This window comes from Schistocerca serialis, chromosome 4 (genome assembly GCF_023864345.2).
Source record: "Schistocerca serialis cubense isolate TAMUIC-IGC-003099 chromosome 4, iqSchSeri2.2, whole genome shotgun sequence".
NCBI lineage: Eukaryota > Metazoa > Arthropoda > Insecta > Orthoptera > Acrididae > Schistocerca > Schistocerca serialis.
The window spans coordinates 718,149,313-718,172,733 of NC_064641.1; positions in this window are offsets into that span (position 1 = coordinate 718,149,313).

Sequence of the window (23,421 nt, forward strand, 5' to 3'; positions counted from 1 at the left end):
ATATAAATGAGAAGTAAATAAGATAAAAAGAGTAGTAACTCATATACTGGAAATCTTGAACGCATGATAATTTCAGTAATCAATTTTTTTTAATATAGTGATCATAACAGTTTCAGGTCCCCCCCCCCCCCCTATTCATTCGAATTCTGAAGGGTTACACATTGGTTTGACCAGCAAAAGTTAAAGTCAATATATAAGTCAAAATTATCAGTGTTTTATCTTTATCAAAATTGACATTTTGTGTGCGTCACGAAAGTGCTATTGCTAGGGTAACCTATGCCCGATTTTAATCAGATTAATAGACAGTATGAAGTTTTGTAGTATACATTACAGTGTAGTGTTATGTATTCATGGTTTTTCCATATCAGTACAGAACGTGAAACTATCAGTTCAATAGATTTCCTGCTTCTAAAATTCTACTATATTATGCAGTGTTACTACGTGTTGTCTTGCATGAATATACACCAACTTGTACAGGGAAGAAACTCAGTTAATGCCTAATTAGGCTGGCGACCGTATTATTATCAAATTGGTAGCATCTCCTGGTTTGCTTTTGGTCCATCCTGACGTGTAATTGTATTTCGAACTTACTTGACGGATCATTGTTATTACAGAGTGGGTGTAAGTCTGATTTGCCACCATTCAGGTACACGCAGTCGATATCTGTAAGAAAATCCTTTCTCATAAGGTGAACCCCGCTCAATTACCATAGCACGGGCTTTAACGAGTATTGTGTGCCCCATGCGCACGTTACAAGTGGCTTCCAGGTGACAGGACATCCAGTTGTTGTCGGTCACAAATTAACGTGAATACCGAACAGTGGATGTCCAGTGGCAAGAATTGCAATAATATTCAGTGAAGTAAACAGCAGTGAACGTCAAGTACGGTAGTGAGGTGTAACTTGCGTTCAGTATGGACAAGAACGTAGACACAGTAGATGTGCCGAGCGTAATGGAAAATGGGGCTGGCAATGAAAGGAGTTTACGCGACCAGATAACAGATGGCGTTAGCGGTAGACAATTGGCGTACATACAATACCACGAACATGTTAACAAACAGATTGAAATGTCGTGATTGCCTCGATCACAGCAAGGAATAAAACAGGAAGTAGAGGATGACTTTTTAGATGATAGTGGGTACATGAACGAATCCACTGACATGTTTGATTCACCACAGATAAAGAAAGAACCGAAAGAAAATTTTGAAGTACTATCGGAACACACCGATTCCGTAGAACAAAACAGTGTGAAAATTTTAAGCATGAACGACTTATTTGAACGATTAACCAAACAAATTGCAGAACAGAATGAGCAACTTAAAACACACGTTGACGAACAGCTTAAAAAACAAAGTAATCAGCTCAGAACACATGTTGGTCAGCTTAAAGTACAGGTCGAAGAACAAGGAATTAAAATTAGTAAACAAATAGAACAGGTAGAACAAAAAGTGGGTAATTTAAGTTCTGCAGTAAATACTATGAAGTCTGAAATTGACACAATTAATAAAAATATGAATAATGTGCAGGGGGAAATTGACGACATTAACAGTAGGTTTGATGTTGAAATTCTCAACATCCAAGAGAAAGTGGAGCCTCTAGTTGAAACAAAAGTAGACGAAAAAGTTTTCGGTCTTAAAACTGAGATCGTAAACGAATGCCAACATGTAATCTCACAGATGAAAAAAGCAGTTTTAGATACTGAAAGAAATTTAGGCGAAAAAGTTACCGAATGTGTACAAAAGTGTGAACAAAATGCATCGAAAATTCAAGGCAAAATGTTCGATCTAGAGAGTAAAATCAAATATAGGCCTGGTGTTGTCTGTAAAGGCACGCCACTTACAAAGCTGTTGGAAGGTGAGGAACGCTTCAATCCCGCCAAGAAACATAACGGATGGCATCCGTTGGATTTCATCAAAAATTGCGAGAGGATGTTTCCTGAACACTTGTCTGGTAAGGAGAAGATAAACGTAGTAATTAGCGCCTTAGCAGGTGACGCTAAGCGCTGGTGAATTAACTTGAACTAATGACGTTCGAAGAGTTTAAACAAAGGTTTACGGAAGAATACTTGTCCGAACAAAAACAGGATTATTTGTGGCGCGAGTTTATCATGGCCAAACTTCATGATAACAGAGGCAGGAATTCTTTGAAAGATTTCCGCGAATATTGGCACCGAAAGTTGACACATTTAAGAGGGAGAAGATCCGATTCTGAAATCGTATGGGAGCTATATAAAAAGCTTCCTGAAGATTCGAAGAGATATGTGGGAAGCAATCATCGTAGCTTCCAAGGGTCGAAGACGAAGACCACTGGCGCGAAAGTCGTGCCAATTATCAGAATTTTAGTAACAGGAATAATCGCAATAATGACGAGAGAAATGACGGCGATGGTTTTCGCGTCAACATGATACAGAGAGGTAGAGGCAGAGGAAGAGGAAGAGGGGGTTATCCAGGTTGCGGTAGAGGATACACCGCGCAAAATAATAACGACGCGGGAAACTGATTTCCGCGAACGTTGCGGGCCAAACGGAAGCGGACAGAACATACTGGCCCCGATTTAAGAAACATTACCGGACTGACAGTGAAGTTAAGAGACAGCTTAGAGACAGGCGTGGAACGACGCAGCGTGTTGTGGCGAAGCAAGCGTCTGGTGCGTGCGCAAATGACTCGTCTTCGCCGCGCACTGCGCTACATGTTAACAGGCGAGTGGAGCATCAGAGGGCAACGGCCCAGCCTAGCAGAACAGCTGTTCAGAGAAAAGCCGCTAGCAATGCGGCAGAATTGGGTACAAACATTGCCGTAAGAGATGGCGAATACATTACGAGTGGTAATTCCGTGGCGAAGGAAATAGTGGATGGAACAGTGGATACACAGAGAGGTGCGGTTAGGAGGGTTAGCAATGAAGTAAATGGCGAGAGTGAATTAGCAGAAGTAACTGATTGGCGTGTGCAGATCGACGATCTGTACAAGGGCCTCAAGCAATGTGAGTCGGAGGATTTTAAGAAGGGGTATGAGATGAAGAGGTTAATTAGTGTAAAAGGAAATAGTAGGACGTCGATAAGGTGACGTAGCCCGAATTTAAAGAGGAGAGAGTAAATAGCGCCGCGCAAAGTACGCGTGCTGCCGATAGGACGATGGTTAAAGATAGGAAGGAATTGGAGGATGAAATCCTAAGCATTGACGAGGAAGTAACTTCTGTTAACGATCCGCCAACAGTACAAGCTGTTACCGAAAGGCACCGTGGGGAAGGGGCAGGTAATTTACCTACGAGTAACGGAGGTCCACGAGGATTACACTAAATATGAAGTAACAGTGGATGTGAGTAAAGCTGATAATGAGGTCGTTTTGCCAAAAGAGGATATTGAGTTAAAATCAAAGCCTGACGAAAATGTAGAGGAAGAACTTAGTGCCTGTCTCAGAAAAGCTTTTATGTTAGAACCTGAAAGCGATCCAAATGGCCGGATTCTGACGAATATTTCGGTACTAGTGAAAATAATAGGAACACAGCTAATTGCGATATTGTACCTACTGATGACGAAGTTTCAAAACAAAACCCAGACGTTGAGACTGAACACAGAAAAAAGGAGCCACCGGACGACCTAGTGTCAATGTTACAAAAAGTTAAAGTAATTAATGACTTTGAACTCCCGGAACCAAAGAAACCGCCAGATATAGGTGATGTGCAGGTCAAAAGCATATCTTGGGACGATGTTATCGTCGACCCGGATTTGCTTAGGGAAGATCACAACAATGAAAAGCATTTGACGGTTAAACAAACTATAATACCAATTGAAATTTATAATGTGAAATTGCAAGTACTTCTTGATACTGGATCTCAGATAAGTGCAATCTCCCAATCGTTTTTCGAACACATCTGTGATAAGCCTGGACTAGTAATTATGTCAGTGACTGCTGTAAAAATTGTTAGTGCTACTGGCAAGAGTAGCAAGCCAGTAGAGAACCAGATATTGGTTGAATTTAGTATAAAAGGACAAAAGTTTGAACACGATTTTTTGGTTGTGCCAGACTTGAGTACTGAAATGATTCTGGGTATATATTGGCTAGATAAAGAAAAAGTTATTATTGATTGCAGCCAGGAAGTGGTCAAAATTAATAATGCATCTATGAATTTGGAAATAAAATTTGAGGAAAATGGGAAGGTGTTCGAATCAGAAATTGGTTCTTTATTGTTGGAGATCGACCAAGGAAATGATGGTTTGACAAACATGTATGAAATGTACCATGTCCAGAGGTTATTAGATGAGAGTGACAGGCAGGGGCATGATTTTAAAGAAGTTGTGGAAAATTTGAAGGAGATATCTCATGATCAGAAAATAGAATTGCTTTATCTTTTAGAAAGTAATAGCACCGTATTTTCGGACAAACCTGGCCTAGATAAGAACTTTGAATACCAGATTGAGACATTAGAGCATAAACCCTTCTTTGTAAGACCGTTTTCGGTACCCATATCAAAGAGGCAGGCTGTTCAAGTGGAAATAGATAAAATGATAGAATGTGGTGTAATCGAATGGAGTAGCAGCGAATATAAGAGTACCCTTATCATCGTGAATAAAAGAGATGGGGGAGTAAGAGTAGTCATTGACGCCAGGCCTTTGAACAAAATTGTAAAGAAGGAAATAGACAGACCTGAAAATCTGGACGAAATGCTCCAAAAGTTTTATAATGTGAAGTATCTAACCAGTCTGGACATGACCGCCGGATTCTGGCAAATCCCATTGAGCAAAGAATCCCGTAAATATACCGCTTTTCTATTCGCCAGGAAATGCTATCAGTATAAAGTAGTGCCATTTGGGCTTAGCACTTCTGTGGCGGTATTTATTAGGGCACTGGACTTTGTATTAGGGAGAGAATTCCCGGCTAACCATTTATGTAGATGACTTACTGATTGCTACTGAGGAATGGCAAGAGCATTGTGAATTATTGCAGAAAGTTTTGGTTGCTCTACAAGCAGGGGGCATGACACTTAAGTGGAAGAAATGTGAATTCGTGAAGTCGGAAATAAAGTTTCTGGGGCATATTATTACTACGACCGGTATTGGCAAGGACCTGGAAAAGTTAAGTGCAATAGCAGAGTGTCCAGCTCCTAGAAATAGGAAACAGTTGAAAGCCTTTTTAGGTTTATGTGGGTTCTATAGAAAATTCGTCAAGGGACAAGCTTTTAATAGTCCTCATTCGAATAATCTACTTAAGAAAAATAGTGTTTTGTTTGGATTGAAGGGTGCATGAGAGATTTTGAAAATTTAAAAAGTGAACTCTTGAATGACAATATTTTGCATCACCCCATACTGACAGAACCTTTCCACATGAGTACTGACAGTAGTGCTTATGGGATTGGTATAGAAGTTTTCCAAGAAATTTGTGATGGCAAAGAAATCGAACACAGGACTACCGCGTTTGCAAGTAGAACTCTAACAAAATACGAGAGAAACTACACTATTCGGAAAGGGAGGCTTTAGCCATTATATGGGGATTAAAGAAATTCAGGAATTATCTGTGGGGCCATAAGCTCATCATACATACTGACCACAAAGCTTTAACTTTTCTTAAAGATCGTCGTTTACTTAATGGCAGGCTAACTCGTTGGGCTTTGTACCTATAGCAGTTTGATTATGAGATTTGCTATGTTAAGGGTACTGAGAATTACGTGGCAGATGCTTTATCTCGATTGCCTAATGATATGAGTGAAGTGCCCGAGTGGGCTCTGAGCACTATGGGACTCAACTGCTGTGGTCATAAGTCCCCTAGAACTTAGAACTACTTAAACCTAACTAACCTAAGGACAGCACACAACACCCAGCCATCACGAGGCAGAGAAAATCCCTGACCCCGCCGGGAATCGAACCCGGGAACCCTGGCGTGGGAAGCGAGAACGCTACCGCACGACCACGAGATGCGGGCTGAAGTGAAGTGCCCGATGAAAAATGGTGAAGAGGGTACTTTCCAGATAAGGTATATGAAAGAGGTTTCAGGAAAAAGGAAAATTGAGCAAATATGTAAAAATATGAGGTACCATCAAAATGAGGATGCGACATGGAAATCCGTGAAGCTAAATTTTGACAGTGTGCAGTATCCTCAAATTAAGAAATACTACAAAACCTTTAAAGGTATTTTATATAGGAGGAAAGATTTAGTCACTGAGGAATGAAGAGTATGTTGACCACACCAGTTTGATACTGATGTCATAGACTATTTTCATTTAGCATTGGGGCATAGTGGGCCAAAGAAATGTTTAGATAAACTGAATAATGTAATAGTGATTGCTGGTAGTGTCAGTAAGAAGGTAAATGAACAAATTAAGTCGTGTGATGTCTGTCAAAGGGCCAAAGTACCGAATAGAACTAGTAGAGGCCCAATGCAAAGTACATTACTTGAGGACACCCTAGAATTATTATCAGTAGATTTGAATAGTCCCCTCCCGAAGACTTCGGGAAACTGTGCATATATTCTAGTAATTTTGGAAGTATTCTCAAATTTTGTGAAATTATACCCCTTGAAAAAGGCAACAGCCAAAGCTGTATTTAATAGGATGGTCGAATACTTCAGAACCATCGGGAAACCAAAGGCAGTACTATCTGACAATGGACCCCAGTTCATATCCAAAATTTGGAAAGAAGGAATGGAGCAAAATGGTGTGGAGGTTAAATATATCTCAGCCTATCACCCAGCTAGCAACCCGGTTGAAAAGGTACATGCGAGAAATTGGGAGATTTTGTAGAACGTACTGCAGTCATAACCATAGAGCCTGGGGCAGGTTTATATTGGACTTTGAGAATGTCATGAACACCTTGCATCATGAATCTACTGGGTTCCCACCGGAAGAAGTTTTGTTAGGCAGCAGAAGTAAAAGTTTAATTGAGGAAAAACTAGAGTTTCCACCTTGTACAAGCTTGGGGTTGAGTAAAAAGAAAGAATTAGTCAGAAAAAAGGCAAAGCAAAAAGCTGAATCTAGATCTAAAAGACCTGATAAAAACCTGAAAGTTTCAAAATTTAAAATTGGGGATTATGTTCTTTTAAAAACCCACGAAAAATCTAGTGAACTGAACCATGAAATTTCCAAATTTAAATATATTTATAATGGACCGTATATAATACAGAACATTCCACATGATAATGCTCATTACCTGATCTACCCAAAATCCAAGAGACCTTTAGGTGTAAGAAACGTTGTGGACCTGAAACTGTATGTTCCTAGGAGTGAGTGACCTAAGTACACTCAGAAAGCAATCTGCAGTAAATGTGCTGTATCTTACGATGAAACTATTTTATTCTAAATGTAACAAATCTTTGTAAATGTATGTGTACTAATGCCAGTGTGCTAATGTACTTCTGTAAGTTTCAGATTACCAACTGTACTATAAATGTAAAGGTGTATGGAAAAAAGGGCTGAAAAGAAAAAGCAAATGCTGCAAGCCAAATAAAAGATGGGATTACCAAGAATCAAAGTGGGCAGTACGTGAGTGGTGATATAAAGGACTGCCAAACACCAAAGAGGGCAGATCAATAGTCAAAGGAGAATTGTAAGTATGGTACAGGTGATGTGATAAAATGATGCGAAATGGACTGCCCAAATCTGAATAATAGGCAGCAAATATGTGTAGTGATTTTTCTAAATAGCATTGTGTTTTTATTAGTAAATAAGGAAATGACTGCCATTCAATGCAAGCAGCAACAAATTGTTTTATAGCGTATATAGCTATTTGTATCTGCTTTGTAGTTAAGTGTTTGTGTTCCAAATTTTGATTTTATTTATCTGAGAAATTTAATAATAATGAGTAATTTGCTACTTAAGTAATGTTGTGATAGGAGGTTGGACTGTGCCAAAGGCACTTAAGTAAATGATAGGTAAATGTTCTCTATATATTAAAAAGTATAGGCCTATATGATGCGAGTGAAAGGAAGTTTTGTGATATAAAATTTTATGATGGTACAGTCACACAAAGATTCAGAACCCCTGTATAAATATAAAGTTCAGTGTTCCCATCAAATTTGCACTTACTGAAATTTACTGGAAACAGGGGCATGTGTAACAACAACGACGCTGTACTATTGTACATATAAGTAAATTTTTTTTTTCCCCATCTGATTTTTCGATAAACTAGTGTAATTGATGTTCTGATTTCATTTCTTTTTTGTTTCATGTCATTGTGTTAAGAAAACTGTAAACAAGTTTCAATGTGAATATTAATGTTTATGTCAAATGTCAAGCAATATTGTAATAGAATTGAAATGTAACGAATGTTGAGACTGTTGTAAGATGTTTAAAATTGTAACTGTGCTTCTGGTCCATACGTAGGCAATGTGTTAGGATATGTAGAATGTAAAACCTCGGGTGAATACCCTGTCTGTAAGGGAGCGGTAAAAGGTGGATGGCAGGCGAGCGCGGGAAAATGCGCACGGGCACTGCACGGCACAACGGGCTCAGCAGTAGTAGTTGGAGTTTGGCACTGGTTTGAGCAACACCTTCTGGAGCGGGGAGGCTCTCCTGGAAGACGTAGTTTCATTGAGCCTCGGGTACGCCGTTCCAACGCCCACACAGCATGGCAAAATTCCATAGGCACTAAATGGAAAATTATTGCTACGCTAAGAAGAATTAAAGTGCCGATACATCAAGAGCCATAGCTGTGGTTGTATGTATGCTCTGTGCCTCGCCATCTTGCCGCCCGCCAACCGCCGCATCGATACAAGCAGGTTGAAACTTTTAGTATTGTATTCGTATGGACCATAGAGTGAACTGTTCAATAATAACCTAAATTTTACCAGAACTTTCCCCTCATTTAATTATCCTCACAACTACCCTAGACAGGGTCCTTTCCAAATGCTGCGCAATCCGAGTGTCCCAAAATGAAAAATTAAATTTTTGTGTTAATAATAATTACTTGCAGACCTAACTATGTTAGAATGGTGTTTAAAATACTGTTTTGTTAATGAACCAGTAAAAGAATAACGAAGGTATAACGAAGTTGAAAGATAACTTTAATATTGATATAGTAATGAAGTTTAATTATTTCGAGACAGATATAAAGGTATATAAATGAGAAGTAAATAAGATAAAAAGAGTAGTAACTCATATACTGGAAATCTTGAACGCATGATAATTTCAGTAATCAATTTTTTTTAATATGGTGATCCTAACAGTTTCAGGTCCCCCCCCCCCCCCTCTATTCAATCGAATTCTGAAGTGTTCCACATTGGTTTGACCAGCAAAAGTTAAAGTCAATATATAAGTCAAAATTATCAGTGTTTTATCTTTATCAAAATTGACATTTTGTGTGCATCACGAATGTGCTATTGCTAGGGTAACCTATGCCCGATTTTAATCAGATTAATAGACTGTATGAAGTTTTGGAGTATACATGGTTATTACAAATGATTGAAGGGATTTCACATCTCTACAATAACTTTATTATTTGAGATATTTTCACAATGCTTTGTACACACATAGAAAAACTCAAAAAGTTTTTTTAGGCGTTCACAAATGTTCGATATGTGCCCCTTTAGTGATTCGGCAGACATCAAGCCGATAATCAAGTTCCTCCCACACCCGGCGCAGCATGTCCCCATCAATGAGTTCGAAAGCATCGTTGATGCGAGCTCGCAGTTCTGGCACGTTTCTTGGTAGAGGAGGTTTAAACACTGAATCTTTCACATAACCCCACAGAAAGAAATCGCATGGGGTTAAGTCGGGAGAGCGTGGAGGCCATGACATGAATTGCTGATCATGATCTCCACCACGACCTATCCATCGGGTTTCCAAGCTCCTGTTTAAGAAATGCCGAACATCATGATGGAAGTGCGGTGGAGCACCATCCTGTTGAAAGATGAAGTCGGCGCTGTCGGTCTCCAGTTATGGCATGAGCCAATTTTCCAGCATGTCCAGACACACGTGTCCTGTAACGTTTTTTTCGCAGAAGAAAGAGGGGCCGTAAACTTTAAACCGTGAGATTGCACGAAACACGTTAACTTTTGGTGAATTGCGAATTTGCTGCACGAATGCGTGACGATTCTCTACCGCCCAGATTCTCACATTGTGTCTGTTCACTTCACCATGAAGAAAAAATGTTGCTGCATCACTGAAAACAAGTTTCGCACTGAACGCATCCTCTTCCATGAGTTGTTGCAACCGCACCGAAAATTCAAAGCGTTTGACTTTGTCATCGGGTGTCAGGGCTTGTAGCAATTGTAAACGGTAAGGCTTCTGCTTTAGCCTTTTCCGTAAGATTTTCCAAACCGTCGGCTGTGGTACGTTTAGCTCCCTGCTTGCTTTATTCGTCGACTTCCGCGGGCTACGCGTGAAACTTGCCCCCACGCGTTCAACCGTTTCTTCGCTCACTCCAGGCCGACCCGTTGATTTCCCCTTACAGAGGCATCCAGAAGGTTTAAACTGCGCATACCATCGCCGAATGGAGTTAGCAGTTGGTGGATCTTTGTTGAACTTCGTCCTGAAGTGTTGTTGCACTGTTATGACTGACTGATGTGAGTGCATTTCAAGCACGACATACGCTTCCTCGGCTCCTGTCGCCATTTTGTCTCACTGCGCTCTCGAGCGCTCTGGCAGTAGAAACCTGAAGTGCGGCTTCAGCCGAACAAAACTTTGTTTTTCTACGTATCTGTAGTGTGTCGTGACCATATGTCAATGAATGGAGCTACAGTGAATTTATGAAATCGCTTCAATCATTTGTAATAGCCCTGTACATTACAGTGTAGTGTTATGTATTCATGGTTTTTCCATATCAGTACAGAACGTGAAACTATCAGTTCAATAGATTTTCTGCTTCTAAAATTCTACTACATTATGCAGTGTTGCTACGTGTTGTCTTGCATGAATATACACCAACTTGTACAGGGAAGAAACTCAGTTAATGCCTAATTAGGCTGGCGACCGTATTATTATCAAATTGGTAGCATCTCCTGGTTTGCTTTTGGTCCATCCTGACGTGTAATTGTATTTCGAACTTACTTGACGGATCATTGTTATTACAGAGTGGGTGTAAGTCTGATTTGCCACCATTCAGGTACACGCGGGCGATATCTGTAAGAAAATCCTTTCTCATAAGGTGAACCCCGCTCAATTACCATAGCACGGGCTTTAACGAGTATTGTGTGCCCCACGCGCACGTTACAATCTGTTTCAGTGTTTGCATTTCAGGTTTCACGATTTAGATGTCCACTCCCAGAACATGGTTGTGGCCTCGATCATAGCCACTATAACCAATGACTTGGCCTCACCTGTGTTTCGTTGGACTTTTCTCGAAGTTCATTGACTCGTATTGCTGAATGTCCACTACTAGTACCATTTTTCAGCTAAACAATGCGGATTGGTCCCTCACAATCTGGGCGTTACAGAGTACCATCACTGTTGAAAGTGTTCCTCGTGGCACTGTGACGAATTACGGTGTCCCCTTTGTCTTTCTGCATACAGCACCTCCAAAGCACGACCAACCGGCCCACCAACCACTTAATGTAACATTCAAGGGGGCAAATACGGAAGTTAGTGGCTGAGAACCCTCGAGAGGAAGCTCTCCTCATGTTTCGCTTTGCATACAGATGTACAAAACATACGGATGCGCTCCCACTGGAAAAGTTGCACGGCCGTCAGAAGAGGAACCTCCTGTATTGGACAGTATTCCACGTCAGGGACACCCCAGTATTACCGGAGTCCGTCGTGGGAAATGGCAGCTTAGCATCGGGGCTGCAGTCTCCAAGTTTCTGACTCGATTGGGATAGCACGAAAACACAAGCTCACTTCATGTCATCAGAAACTGACAGAGTCTCTCTACGTCAGGACAGTCCTGTCTTAAAGCGCTTTTTCAGTTGCATGTATCGCTGACCTATCTTCTCACTTGCTAGAAGTGGGAGGTTCAACACAGCATAGTCGTGCTGTCATTAACACCTGGCCATCACTGGTGCAGTCGGGATTTAGTAATCGCAGCGACAGCATGGAGGCAAGGATGCAGATGGAAGCCATTCACAACCTATGGTAGTCTCCAGGAAAGAAGAGGGTTCACCCACTCTTTTAGGGGGGGGGGGGGTGTAGAGGGATGTTCGATCTTCCTGATAGATACATCCCTTCCCACATCAGTGTGTTCTAGCAATAAGCAGCTCAAATCTCAGCGGCTGATCAACAGAGATCAAAGGAAATATTTTACGACACCTCCCACAGACACAAACGAGGGACAATAATGACATCATCCAGCCAGGGGAGCCATCGAGCGACGAGCTCGTTATCTCCAGCAGTGACGGCCAATCATGCGAATCCGTTCTCGTTATCCACACGATGTTTTAACCTGAAGCCCAACGCCTGCAGAGGCTGTCACAGTCGCATTCTGGAGTGGCATCCTACAGTCAGCAGTCGTGTTCTGCAGTCGGCGGTCGCAGTTACGAAGTTACATTCATGTGCGGTGAACTATTGAGTGATGTCATACCGGAATACGCCATTTTCATAACGCTGCACTGCTGCAGACGTTAATAGTGACGTAGCTCAACGTAAGTAGAGAGCACGTCAAAACAGTTCCCGTGTCTATTTTCACTATACCTCATATCTTATTGAATGTTCCTGTTGTTATATCCATTAACACGGAATTTTGTCTGAGTTCGTTCAGTATAAGGCATAAAAGCGCAGTGCATTAGCGGAGCTATCATTTGTGCTCTGGGGTGAGTCATGTAGAAAAGTATTCGACGTGATAATGGGTGTACAGCAGCAAGTAACAGATTTTGAATGCGGAATAGTAGTTGGAGATAGACGCATGGGACATTCCATTTCGGAAATCGTTAGGGAATTCAGTATCCAAAGATCCACAGTGTCAAGAGTGTGCTGAAAATACCAAAGTTCAGGCATTGCCTCTTAGGGACAATACAGTGGTCGACGGCCTTCTCTTAACGATCGAGAGCAGCGGCATATGTGTAGAGTTGTCAGTGCTAACAGACAAGCAACACTGCTTGAAATGACCGCGGAAATCAAAGTGGGACGTACGACGAACGTATATGTTAGGACCGTGTGGCGAAGCATGGCGTTAATTGTCTACAGCAGCAGACGACCGACGGGAGTGCCTTTGCTAACAGCACGACATCGCCTGCAGGGCCCCTTCCCCCAGTCCCCTTGGCTCGTGACTACACCTTTTGGATCGTTAGACGTCTGGAAAACTATAGCCTGGTCAGATGCGTCCCAATCTCAGTTGGTAAGGGCTGATGGTAGGGTTCGAGCGTGGCGCAGACACCACGAAGCCAATGGACCCAAGTTTGACAACAACGCACTGTGCTAGCTGGTGGTGGCTCTATAATAGTGTGGGCTGTGCTTACACAGAATGGACTGGGTCCTCTGATTCAACTGAACCGATCATTACTGGAAGTGGTTATATTCGGCTTCTCGTAGACCATTTGGAGCCATTCATGTACTTCATGTTTCCAAACAACGATGCAATTTTTATGTATGACAATGCACCATGTCAGCCGGCCATTGTTGTTCGCGATTGGTATGAAGAACATTCTCAACAAGCGGGTGAAATGGGCACCCAGACAAACCGAACTGAATCCCATCGAACATTTTGCCGGCCGGTGTGGCCGAGCGGTTCTAGGCGCTTCAGTCTGGAACCACGGGACCGCTACAGTCGCACGTTCGAATCCTGCCTCGGGCATGGATGGCTGTGATGTCCTTAGGTTCGTTAGGTTTAAGTAGTTGTAAGTTCTAGGATACTGATGACCTCAGATGTTAAGTCCCATAGTGCTCAGAGGCGTTTTCGAACATTTATGGGATGTAATCGAGAGGTGAGTTCGTGCACAAAATATTGCACCGGCAACACTTTCGCATTATGGACGGCTATATGGCTCAATATTTCTGCAGAGGACTTCCAACGACTTGCTGTGTCCATGCAGGGTCGAGTTGATGCACTATGCCGGGTAAAAGTAGGCCCGACACGATATTAAGAATTATCCCATGACTTTTTTCGCCTCAGTTTAGTCTTTCTCTGATAGGATGCAGATCCAACTACTGCTATGAGCTGATTCCTGGCTTTGTGTACTGCGTGCAAGTGTAAAGTATGTGATTAGAATCCTCTTCCTCAGCACATGTACATCTGGCGTTTTCTTCAATGTCGCCAATTTTTCAGACCATGGTGGCACGTTAGGGTGTATGGCGGAAGTGTCGCCCTCCACCAACCTGCCTGCCATATTCCCACTTGTGGTATCCAGCTCTAGGTTTCCCTACCATTCTTTGACTGGTTCCATCTATTGTGCCACTCCTCCTGCAACATAATGTCTATTTGTTTACGAATATCACATGTAGGTTTTTGCCTTGCAGTGGCTCTTGGAGCCTGGAACCCAGCGACAGAGCCAGCCACACCATGTCGGGTATAGTACAGCAAGGCTGCCTTCACTGTCCCCAGGTCAAGCGCCATGCACCCTGTTAATACTTGCAGGGCTTCTGTCGATACTGTCCTACAAGCTCTGGTCATCTGTAGCAAAAATGGCCTTTGAATTGTATCGATTATTCGTTGAACATATTGGTGCTTTGTCCAATCTGCCCATGATGCTGCACCACGCTTGCAAACAGAGACACACAATCCCTGATAAAGTAGCCTTAATGATTTTTTTCTGCAAATCCCACTCTATTCTAGTTACCCTTAGGAGGGAATCTGAGACAGCACTTGTTCTATTATGGATTCCTCATGTGAGGTGTGAACCAGAGTCTTTCAAGAGGTACCACGAAATATGTAAACTCTGAAACGAACTGTATATTCCCTCCCTCGAATGGGATTGTTGGTGGTCTGTGACTGTCAAATCTGCCTTTGATGGTCATGGCGACTGTCTTTTGTTTGGATAGCCCTAGCTTGTTTTGTTTGGTCCATCCGCTTACATCACTCAGCGCCAGTCTTGCTCGGTCCTCTATCTGTTTTCCGCTCTGACCCTGAACTATGATTGCGAGGTCATCCACATACGCCACTTTTTTCCATTGCTCGCTTTCTTTTTCTATTACAATCTCATAAAAGACGAGATTCCATAGGAATGGGCAGCAAATGGAGCCTTATTGGCAACCCTTTGTGACCATTTTTTCCACACATCCAGCCCTATTTTTGACCATGACCTTTTGGTCCTTAAAGTAATCTGCCATTGGGTCAGACATATTACGCGGGCACGGCATTGCTCTCAGTCACCTCATAACACTAGGCCACAATTAGTTATCGAAGGCTCCTGCTATGTCCACAAATATTGCCACCATTTACTTCTCTTCACACTCCACACCACCCAACACTTGCCTGGTGGCCATTTCTGTTGATGCACCTTTTCGGAACCCAAACTGGTTGTGAGCCTTGAGGTTTCAAGCATCATAACGTTTTTCGAGACGACCAACTACTAGCCATTCTAGAACTTTCCCTAGAATAGAGGGAAGGCATATCGGGCGGTAAGACTTTGGCTCGTCCCTAGGTTTGTCCATTGATTCCAGCAATATGCAGACGTTTCCCTTCTTCGACATATCTGGGACACTTCTTTGTTGCAGACATTTATTATATAAATCTGAGAGAACATGGGGACTGGTGTACCAACTCTTTTATAATTGCATCGTCAATACCATAAGGACCTGTTGCTTTCTCTGGTTTGCAAGCCTTTATAGCGGCCTCTATTTCCTTTGGTTTGAATTCTGGGTCAAGTTCCCTGTTGTCATAACTGTTGTTTTCACTTTCCATAGATTGTTGGTCATCTGTGTCCTGTTCTGGGTTATCATCAGGAAGCAGGCTCTGTAGTAATGATCGTACAGCCATCTCCCATGTCATTGTAGTAGTCTATCCTTGTGTTTTTAAGTTGCTAAGCACATTTTCCATATCACAGAGCGGATTATCTTTCTTACTATGGCCCAGGGATTATTGTGGTCTCAGTCGATGACCCATTTTTTCAGGTCTCTTCTTTGGCTTTCGCAGTTTCCTTATTGTATTTGCTTTTCATTCTATTGTAGGTTTGTTTTGCTTCTTCTAGGTCAGTTTCACTATTATTTCTACGTGCACGTGCAATCTGAAATGGTGTCACGCCGCAGGTAAGCAAGTGTTGCGTTCCACCATGGCACTGGATTCTGTACCTGTGTCCTCTTTGTCCTCGATCGGCGGCAGCTCTCATGGATTGCCGCCTGTAGCCTTGTGACCATTTCATTGACTCATTCATTTGGACAGTGTGGCCAATGGGCTGTGGATCTGATAAGGTGCTGGTCAAAGGTAGGCCATTTTGCGAAGGTTGTATTATAAGTGACAAGTTCCACAGGATCCCTCCCTCTTTGAGGTGCCGTGAATTCATATGTTATTGCCCTGTGCTCACTTGACGCCCATTCTTCATGAACCATCCATTTTCACACTGCTCTGGCAGCAGAAGTGTGCAGAGTGTCACGTCAATATTAGATATCTAGCGATCACAGGTCCTGCAGACCATGCGCTGCTTCCACAAACTGCCTCCATTCCTTCCTGTTTTGTGCCCGGTTCCTCCGGTTGTCTTCAGTCCCCAGGGCTGCTAGGTCATCTGTCAGGTCGTCCATCCAGCGCTGCCTTGGTCGTCCAATGCGGCGTTTGGTGTTTGGTTTCCCCTCTATTGCCATCTTCGCCTGTCTTCCATTTAGCATACGAGCTACATGGCCCATCCATTGTATTCTTTTGCTCTGTATCTTCTGTAGGATAGTTGGTTGTCGCATCAGAAGGTAGATTTATTTGTTTTTCCTCCTCCTCCATTCTCAGTCATCTAAAACTGGTCCGCATATCTTCCTCATTATTCTGCTTTCAAATATTAGTAGTTTTTCCTTTTCTCGTTTAGTCATGCTCCATGTTTCTGAACCGTACATTACTGCTGAGCATATCACTGTGTTGTAGATTTTCATCTTAGTGTTCACTGAGACAGATTTAGAGCCGAGTGTCTCTCTGCAGGAATGCATGCATTTCATTCCCACTGCTATTATTTCTTGATGTCCTTCCTTGATGTCTATTTTTATGTTGTTGTCTGTGGTAAACCAAGATCCCAAGTATTTGAACCGGTGTACTCTCTTGAACCTCTTGCCATCTATGTCAAGAAATTCTTCCTGCTCTTGTCTTCTTCCTAAATGCATGCACTCTGTTTTGTCTTGATTCACTTTGAGCCCTACCTTCTGTGCACAGCTGTCTATTTTCTGGTACATTCCTTTCAACTCATGCTTTGATTCACTTAGAAGTACTATGTCATGTGCATATGTGACACAATTGAAGTTATAGCCCATCTGTACTGCAGACCACTCCTGTTGCCTACACTCTTTTATTACTTTCTCTAAGATGACATTGAACAGAACACACGGGAGAGCATCCCCTTGTCGGAGGCCTGTCTCAATCTCGAATGTTTCTGATGTGGCTCCTCGTAAACGTACTGCTGCCTTTGACCCTTCCATATAAGCTTGCACCATTTTCACTAGCTTCTCAGGGATTCTGCAGTCACGCATTGCATTGTATAGGCTATTCCTCTGGATGCTGTCATATGCACGTTGAAAATCGACGAAAAGGCTGTAAATATCTTTATCATATTTCCAGTGTTTTTCAAACAATTGTCTTAGTGTGAAAATGTAATCTATTGTCGATCGGTTTGCTCGAAAGCCAGTTTGGTACTCCTTTATGTTATTCTCTATGAATGGCTGCAATTTTCTGAGGATAATGATGGACAGTACCTTATACGTTACATTCAAAGAGCTGATTCCTCTGTAGTTACCACATTCCATTTTGATTCCCTTCTTGTATATTGGGCATACTATAGCCAATTTCCATTCTTCTGGCGGTGTCTCCTTCTCCAATATCAACTGAATCAGTTTATAGATCTCTACGTGTAAGCTCTCACCTCCCTCCTTGATTGATTCTGATGTTATTCTGTCCTCCCCTTGTTGTTTCTAAGTCTTTTGATTGCTATTTTCACGTCTTTTTCACTAACTTCCCATTCTTCTTAATCTTTCCTTTCCTCTGCAGTGTCTGCAGGCAAGATCTCATCTGGGTCTGGGCGAGTCAACAGTTCTGAGAAATATTCTTTCCATCTTTCTACAATTCTTTCCTTGTCATTTATCACGTTGCCGGTCTTATCTCTAATGAAAAAAGTTGGGCTCTGAAATCCGCGTTTCCAATTTTTTATGTATTGGAAAATTTCCTTGAATTGTTGTTTTGGATCTCTGCCTCAACTTGTTCTAGCAAACTGGTTAGATATTTTCTCTTCTCTTAGGATTCGCTTCGTCTCCCTTCTGACGTTGATAAAATGTTCCCTTTTCTGCTCATTCTCCCTGTCAGCTAGCCGCTTCTCCCTCATCTTCCTTCTCTTTTCTGTAGCCTTCTGGCATGTCTCGTTGAACCATTTCCTCTTCTTCATTATCTTCTTTCTTCCCAATATATCCTCCGCTACCCTTAGTATTGTGGACTTTATTTCTTTCCACTTCTTATCCATATTCTCTCTAGCTTCCAGGGTTTCTAAGACCTCAAAACGATTTTTGATTTCTATAGCACAGTGTTCTTTAATGGCACTTTCTCGTTGTTTCTCAACATTCAAAGCAGGTTCTAGTGTCCCCTTCTTCTTATGCACGTAGGTGAACATGAATTTAAGCCTGCACACAATGAGGAAGTGGTCTGACTCACAGTCGGCTCCTCTATTCGACCTGACATCCATTACTCTATGGCTTAGCGCTGGTCCACCAAGATGTGATCTTTCTGGTTGGTGGTACTTCCATCCAGTGAGCACCATGTTCCCTGATGTATTCTCTTGTGTTCAAAGTAAGTCGAACTTACTCTCAGGTCCTTTGAGATAGCTAAGTTGATCATCCTCTGACCATTCTCATTGGTCTCATCATGCAAACTGTGCCTTCCTATAGTTGGTATGTAGAATTCTTCTTTTCCTGTTTTTCCATTAAAATCTCCCAGCACTATCCTGATATTTATAGTCGGTGTGCTCTCAATTGTTTGTTCTAGTTGCTCGTAGAGCTCTTCATTTTCCTCATCTGTTTTACCCTCAATCGGGGCATGAACATTGATGAATGTCATGTCTGTCAGTTTCCAAGTACTATGTAGGATATTCTCTTGTGAACAGCTTTGAATTCTTTAACCCAATTTGCCGCTTTGTTGTGTATTACAAAACCAGTGCCGAATTCGAGTTTATCTAAACATGCGCCGTAGAATAGTGTGTATCCATCCTCTCTGTGAGTTCCCTCTCCTAGCCACCTTGTCTCTTGTATCGCCAGCACGTGCAGTTCATATCGATTAATTTCTGAGACCATAGTCTGGACGGTTCCTGGTCTATACAGACTCTGAACATTCCAAGATCCTAAATTAATTAATCGTATACCGTTTTTCCTTTGTAGTTTTCGTATTCCATTGTATCCATCCATGTCCGAGTCAACTTTGTGTTTCGTAACAAAGAGTTTTTTACAGGATTGGGTTGTTAGCCCAATGCGCAACCCCCCTACTTTATCCGTGCTTGGGACCGGCAGTGGCTGTTGCAAGACATCTGACCCCAGGCGAAGTTGTGACGTCAATATTGCTCTCCCCATTTGGGCCTGAAAACGTTGTTAGCTCTGACCTCTCATTCATTATTATGAGCCCATGTTGTGAAGTCTTCAAGCATCCTGCCTGCCACATCCATCATTGAGCTGTGCCAGACAGGTGCGTTGGCATTTGTGTCCATCTTTATAATAACTGGTTGTCCAAGATAATCTCCGGTTGGTGGAGAAATAGGTCAATGGGTGATCCATATTAGCAGTATGTGCTCGCTATGTAAATCTCACAAATGACTCCATTTATCCTGGCAGCCGTTGTGTGCGTATTGCAGAAGCTTGTCAGCTGCATAGCCGTTACTATTTGTGATTTAACTGCTATGGCTGCCTTAGGTGCTTGATCTTTGGGGCTGTAGATTAGCTGGAAGGTCGTGGGATATCCATTTTATTATTTATACAATATGGTTCCTGAATCAATAGCACATCTATATACACTCCTGGAAATGGAAAAAAGAACACATTGACACCGGTGTGTCAGACCCACCATACTTGCTCCGGACACTGCGAGAGGGCTGTACAAGCAATGATCACACGCACGGCACAGCGGACACACCAGGAACCGCGGTGTTGGCCGTCGAATGGCGCTAGCTGCGCAGCATTTGTGCACCGCCGCCGTCAGTGTCAGCCAGTTTGCCGTGGCATACGGAGCTCCATCGCAGTCTTTAACACTGGTAGCATGCCGCGACAGCGTGGACGTGAACCGTATGTGCAGTTGACGGAATTTGAGCGAGGGCGTATAGTGGGCATGCGGGAGGCCGGGTGGACGTACCGCCGAATTGCTCAACACGTGGGGCGTGAGGTCTCCACAGTACATCGATGTTGTCGCCAGTGGTCGGCGGAAGGTGCACGTGCCCGTCGACCTGGGACCGGACCGCAGCGACGCACGGATGCACGCCAAGACCGTAGGATCCTACGCAGTGCCGTAGGGGACCGCACCGCCACTTCCCAGCAAATTAGGGACACTGTTGCTCCTGGGGTATCGGCGAGGACCATTCGCAACCGTCTCCATGAAGCTGGGCTACGGTCCCGCACACCGTTAGGCCGTCTTCCGCTCACGCCCCAACATCGTGCAGCCCGCCTCCAGTGGTGTCGCGACAGGCGTGAATGGAGGGACGAATGGAGACGTGTCGTCTTCAGCGATGAGAGTCGCTTCTGCCTTGGTGCCAATGATGGTCGTATGCGTGTTTGGCGCCGTGCAGGTGAGCGCCACAATCAGGACTGCATACGACCGAGGCACACAGGGCCAACACCCGGCATCATGGTGTGGGGAGCGATCTCCTACACTGGCCGTACACCACTGGTGATCGTCGAGGGGACACTGAATAGTGCACGCTACATCCAAATCGTCATCGAACCCATCGTTCTACCATTCCTAGACCGGCAAGGGAACTTGCTGTTCCAACAGGACAATGCACGTCCGCATGTATCCCGTGCCACCCAACGTGCTCTAGAAGGTGTAAGTCAACTACCCTGGCCAGCAAGATCTCCGGATCTGTCCCCCATTGAGCATGTTTGGGACTGGATGAAGCGTCGTCTCACGCGGTCTGCACGTCCAGCACGAACGCTGGTCCAACTGAGGCGCCAGGTGGAAATGGCATGGCAAGCCGTTCCACAGGACTACATCCAGCATCTCTACGATCGTCTCCATGGGAGAATAGCAGCCTGCATTGCTGCGAAAGGTGGATATACACTGTACTAGTGCCGACATTGTGCATGCTCTGTTGCCTGTGTCTATGTGCCTGTGGTTCTGTCAGTGTGATCATGTGAAGTATCTGAGCCCAGGAATGTATCAATAAAGTTTCCCCTTCCTGGGACAATGAATTCACGGTGTTCTTATTTCAATTTCCAGGAGTGTATTATTCTCTGATTCGCTGTGCCAATTGATCTGCTATGGCTGCCTTAGGTGCTTCATCTTTGGGGCTGTAGATCAGCTGGAAGGTCGTGGGATATCCATTTTATTATTTACACAATATGGTTCCTGAATCAATAGCACATCTATATATTATTCTCTGATTCGCTGTGCCAATTGATCTGTGACGATTTTCGCCCTTTGCCCATTTATTTGATAGATCCATATTGCTTTAGTTTGTGTGACTGTCCTTGGTCTTCTTCCAGATTGTACTGCTAGTTGTTATTACAGTCCATATTCAATTTTGTTATTTATTGAGGCCTTTAGTCTGTTGTACTCTTGGCAAGATTTGTCCATCACTGCATGAGTATGTGGCTTCATTGCCCGCTTAAAGTTTGTACATTGGATTGGTTGGCCCTTCTTTGAGCATTTCTTAAAAGTGTGCTCAGGTTCTGCACAGTGGCCACAGATGGTTTCTACATTTTTGCACTTTGCTGCTGTGTGGCAATGTCCTTGGCACTTGAAGCACCTGCTTATACTGCTGAAGTTTTGTACCCTGTGTGAAGCACATTTGATGTAGACCTGACGCCGTTGTATTAGGTTGCTCCAGAGTTTTGATGACACTTCCAGTACCAGGTTTGCTTCTTCACGATTTCTTGGACCAGTCTTGAACAGCACCCTTATGCCATCCATAACTCTCCCATACGTCACAGTCATCCTGGAGAGATTTCTCTCAAACAGTTCCATTTTCAGTTCATCTTCGTTTGTATTTCTGGGTACATCAAAATTAATTAATCTTCAGTGTTTTTTGCGGGGGGGGGGGGGGGGGGGGGATCAGAAACAGCGTTGCCTGATGAAATTTCATCACACTTCCTTATTTTCTCGACGTCCTGATCATTTGAGACTTCAAGAACAATACCTTTGTCCTTCATTGTCTTGGACTTGGATATCCACCCGTCTCTCAGTCATGTTGCAGCAACGTTCTTTAAAGTTTCTTCCAGTTTCGTCTCATTTTTCTGGATTTCTTCCGCTGATTTTATGATTAGGACTTGAGGTTGTAGCGTTTATAATGGATACTGTTTGGGTGTTGACGGTTTTGTAGCCGCATTGTTGGCATAGCTTTCAACCGGAAATGAGAGTACCGTGTAAGGCTTCGCAAAGCAGCAACTCAGTCCTTAAACTACTAGTCTGGCTTCTTATAAGTACGTTAGTAATTTATGGCACCCCGACGCAACAAGATTACGCTGAAAAGATTTACCCGATCTGCCCTTAAGTCTCAAGTCTTTGGGAAAAGTTTTTGAACCACTCCATAAAAATAAGCCCCAGCATTAGATGAGCGAACTGCACGTTTACCTACATTTCCTGAGGTTCCGTGTAAATGGGTTATTGTTTCTGTGCCGAAACAAATGGGTCGAACACGGTGGCGCGCGCCAAACATCTACGTGGTGTTGTTCCCAATCCTCAACTTAGTGTAACAACTGTTCCTGAGCCGCAGTTTTCCAAAGAAGAAGGGTTCTGGAGGACGTTAATCATTGGAATCATAAAATGAGTTTGTTGCACCATCTGGTAGAGGTCATACACAATTATAATTCGCAAAAAAAACATAAGATGCTCGACCCCAGGCCTGATGTCCGACAAAAACCTCCAGAGATCAAAGAAAAATTTGTGTCAGCCACTATGTCCACAAGACGCTGAAAGCTCTGAAGTAAACACTAGAAGGTATAAAAGTACCCTGTACCATATACTTGCTACATAAAATAGCAATACGTCCACTGAAGTATAACCGTTTCAAGATTTGTCCATAAATATCCCAAATACCTGCAGAAATGCTGTTTATCCATAAGTACCTTGTCCCAATTCTGACTGAAGCGTAGGTGTCAAGTCACAGATCTGACTGCGCCGAAGTTGTGACGTGATCTCTTCTTCTGTTGAGCTGCATCACTATTAACGAATGTTGGATATGCAGTTCCTTCACAGGAGGCTACGTCTGCTTAACAACCACCAAGGTTTGCGCTGCTTACTGTCTTGCTCTTAGAGGAAGCAA